This window comes from Rattus rattus, chromosome 16 (assembly GCF_011064425.1).
Source record: "Rattus rattus isolate New Zealand chromosome 16, Rrattus_CSIRO_v1, whole genome shotgun sequence".
In the NCBI taxonomy this organism is placed as follows: domain Eukaryota; kingdom Metazoa; phylum Chordata; class Mammalia; order Rodentia; family Muridae; genus Rattus; species Rattus rattus.
In genome coordinates, this window is record NC_046169.1 from 14815160 (window position 1) to 14819338 (window position 4179).

The window sequence follows — 4179 nt, forward strand, 5'->3', positions numbered from 1 at the left end:
GCACGTGCATGGCGCACCCCTTCCCTGGTTTCTGGAATGAGAAAGAATCGCGCGGTCAGAAGGGAGACACATCCGAAAGCCCACCTTCCTTCTGTCTCCCCGAAGCTCCCTGCAGCTCTGCACCATGGGGACTTCCGTGTCATGAAAACCAGAGAGCTCTGTGCCAACCAAATGCAGCTCTTCCAAGTTCAAGCACGAGGGAGTCAGAACCCGCATCCCTCTGTCCCATGTGGGTCTGAGACAGCAGCTCCTTTACAAAGCAGTCCTCTGCCAAGGACAATACGGCCAAGACCCGACTCTCTCTGTGAGGCCTGTCTTCTCCAGTGCCAGCAGGCAGGCGCACCTAACAAATTCTGTCAGCTAACAGGAACATCAGCCGTCCAGAAAAGGTAATTAGGGAATGTCTGTGGGCCGAACTAAAACAAGAGAGGGGACTAGGCCTTTGGAGTGGTGCATGGAAATTTGTCCAATTCTGAGAAGGAAGGGGTTTCTTCCTTCCTGCAGGGATCGGTTCTCTCTTCCGCCACCTGAAGAGCACGTGTCAATCTGTGTGGCGCTTCTGCTTCTTTTCTGCTCAGCACTGCGTGTTCTTGCTGCTCGTTCGTTAAGCACCGCAAGGGCAAGAAAGTCCCGCCCCGCTCTGTAGCAGCAAACGATGGACGGAATAGAATTACAGGTTGCTTGGGATTGCAAATACCACACCCGTTTCAGGCTGGTGAAGAAGTGGGGTGGAGATGGCTAATACTTCGCGGGGCGGGGGGCAAAGCAGGACCCAGAATCACCCAGGAGACAAGAGGCCAGGCACACCCATGAGAGATTATCTAGATGCAGTTAGCCTCTGGACAAGCTGTTGAAGGATTAGGTGTTTCAGATAACCAAGGCAGGAGGACCCAGTGTAGATAAGGACAGCGCTATTCACTGGATGGGTCCTATAATGAACGGAAATCAAGCCTGAATCCATCTTTCTCTGCTTCTTACTGACTGACTCAAGTTCCTGCCACCTACAGTTTCTCACCATGATGTACCACAGCCTTGAACTGTGAGTCAAAATACACCTATCTCTAAGCTTGTCAGGTAAGAAATACCTGTAACAGTTAACAGCAGGAACTGGATCATTCAACCCCTGCCATCTGTTTTCTAAGTCAGAATGTACCCAGAGGTCACCTGCTGGCCAGACTCTGACCTCTGGACATTCTACTGTGGTTATAGCATCCTTCCCATCCTTCCCTGGGAGATGGCTTGAATGAGAAGGTATATGTCACTTAGTATTGAGTGCTCTGGGCAAAATAACCAGACCCAAGAGAAACTAACTACAGCCAGCCTATGGCATGTCCTTCCCCTTGCCCGTTATCCCAGCATAGCAGGAGAGAGAAGGATGAGTCAGGTGGCTCACAAGTTCAAAGCCAGTCAGAGGAAGAGCAAGACCTTGTCTCACAACAACAGCCTGACCTAAGGTGTCTGTTAAAGATATAGATATGGATATAGATATGGATATAGAATGGATATAGATACAGATTTAAAATTATATTATGTGTCTGTGCCTTGTGGGGGTATGTGTGTGTGCAGTACCCACAAGGGCCAGAAGATGGCGTTGGATCCCCTGGAGTTGGACTTATGGAAGGCTATTAGCTACTCAATATGAGCACTGGGAACCAAACTTGGACCTTAGGCTAGAACAGCAAGTGCTTTTAACTCGAGAGCGATCTCTTTAGCCCTTTATCAGCTACATTACTGGAAAACCCAGTGGCACGGCTTCCTCCAGCACTCAAAAGGGGAAAAAACAAAAGGCCATTTCTTATCTCCCTGCCTGTGCAAGCAGGCAGCGTTGGCTACCACCACTGACTTTCCCTCCCGCATCTCTCTGGCTCAGCCCCTGCTACTGACTTGCGTTTTTAACCCACAGAGAGTCAGAGATGGCAGAAACAGTTCTAGAAGAAGCTCTTCTTACCCTTAGCATGGGTCTGAAAGGATCTGTCAACTGTGAAGAGAAAATGACAACTCGGTTACATGCCTGTCACTCAAACAATTGCCCTAATTAACAAATTTGCAGTGCTTCATTAGGAGGGCAAATTAAAATGTTAGAATTTTACTTTTAAATGAAGCCCTTCTAGAGAATAATTAACCCATTTCCACACATCCAAAGTACCAAGCGTCCCCCTCCCCCACCTCGGGAGCCTCAGAACATGCACGGTGACAAGTCCCCCATACCAGTTTTACCAGCAGAGATGGGCCCTATGCCAGCATGACATGCAGGTGACCTACACCATGGGGTCCCCATTTTGACTGGCTCGGCCACAGTCACTCTGTGGGGCTTAGGGAGAGTAGTCCTCAGACCACAAAATGAAGGGTGACATGGAGGGGCCTTCTGGGAATGTCTGTGTTGTCCAGACCCTGCAGACCCAAGCTGTCTTTCCATCCTGGCTTCAGTGAGTTACCCGAGGGCGTAACCGCTTGCAAAAAACAAAAAAAAGTCCACTAAAATAAAAACTGCTTGTGCGGCTTTGCCTTCCGGTTTAAAGGCAGGCATAGCATCAGTTATGAATAAATAACATACCTGGGGCATAAGGGAAATTTTATTTAGTTCTCTGGCACGCTCCATCTGTAAGAGCAGAGTGGTCCAGTAACTAACTTCCTGACCTCAAGCAAGACTGTAGGAGTGTGTGTGTGTGTGTGTGTGTGTGTGTGTGTGTGTGTGTGCGTGTGTGTGTGTGTGTGTGTGTGTGTGTGTGTGTGTGTGTGTGTGTGTGTGTACCTAACTTTCAGGAAGAAGTGCTGAGTACTTTTCTGTTCAGGGGATTCTATGGTGATTGTTTTGTGCCAGAGAGATATAAGCAGCTGGAGACAGGACCAGTCAGATGGAAGGCAGACACGCTGGTGGCATTCAATTTTGGGGCTCAAAAAGAACTTTTTTTAGTCCTAGCAAAATCATTACCCTTTGTCATTCATGCAGTTGGGGGCCTGTGACTTCTATAAGGAACAGGCATTTTCTGACATAAGCATCCAGGGTAGGAGCACCCGGGTGGGCCCCAAAGGGCACCCTTTGTAATGCCCTGGTATTACCTGTAATGGAGACTCACTTTGCACGTACCCTTGGGTCCTTTTGGAGCAGAGTGTGTGGGACTGTTCCAGGCCGGGCAGCCACATCGATAGGATTGGATGTCTACAAATGAATTAGACCATGGCTTAGGACGCACAGAAAAGCAAGCTCTGTCCTTACAGAATAGTAGATGAGAAGCATTCTCTCCTTTATCATGTTCTGGACTTTTACACTTTTATCTCTGTGTACGTGTGTTGTATATTTATGTTTGCAATCCAGAGATTGATGCATGGTGTCTTCCACCATTGCTTTCCACCCTGTTTTATTTGAGGCAGGGTCTCTCTGAAATGGAAGGCCCGGCTAACTAAGCCCACAGTCATGGGGATCCTTTCTTCTCCATCTCCGTAGAGCTGGGACGACAAAAGTACCCCACTGGACTAGGGGTGGGGATGGGAGAAAGAGCTGGGATGGAAGCCCAAGAGCAGCCCACAGAACAAAGAACTCCTTATCCTTATGGATGTTAGTGGGAAGGGGTGTCTGAGCTTGCAGGCGTAGGGCTTGTGTGTGAGGTTAGCACATGAGGGAAGGTACTAGATAGGACCTGCAGCTCTCGTTTGGGGCTGGAGGGGTGGCTCAGCAGTTAAGAGTGCTTGCTGCTCCCGTAGATGAGCTAGGTTCAATCCCCATCATCCACATCAGAGGGCTCACGACTGCCTAGAACTCCAGAGAGATATGATGCCTTAAGGCTCCTTGGGCATTTCATTGGCACGCAAAGACAGAGACGTGCGATTTAAGGAAAAAAAAATTAATCCTTAAAAAAAAAGGCTAGAATTTCGAATAATCCCACTGTCTCGCCCTACCAAGGGGTGTGCTAGGATCTCAGCAGCTTAGGCAAGGTGCTAGATAAGAAGATGCAGGTGAGTCCCACTTTAGGATCTAAGAAGCTACAGGGGCAACTTCTGTCCTCAACGGCTCTTCCCTTTGACCCACACCAACTGCCTCTGGTTTTCTTTTATCATTCTCATCTTCTCCCCTGCTTTACCACCAAACACTGAAAGAATCACTCAAGTCCATGTGAGTCCCATCTTTCAGGAAGGATGGCGGGGCTGTTTGGACACTAAGATCCCCGGGTATCTTAACTG

General features: G+C 48.7%; 1 long non-coding RNA gene across 1 annotated transcript; it reads right to left on the reverse strand.

The window, feature by feature from the left end:
• Window positions 1–3332, reverse strand: LOC116885901. The gene is made up of 3 exons (XR_004386047.1): window positions 3089–3332; window positions 1949–1978; window positions 1–31 (listed from the first exon to the last, which is right to left on the reverse strand). It is a non-coding gene; the product is annotated as an uncharacterized LOC116885901 (long non-coding RNA).
• Between the last annotated feature and the right edge of the window lie 847 nt (window positions 3333–4179).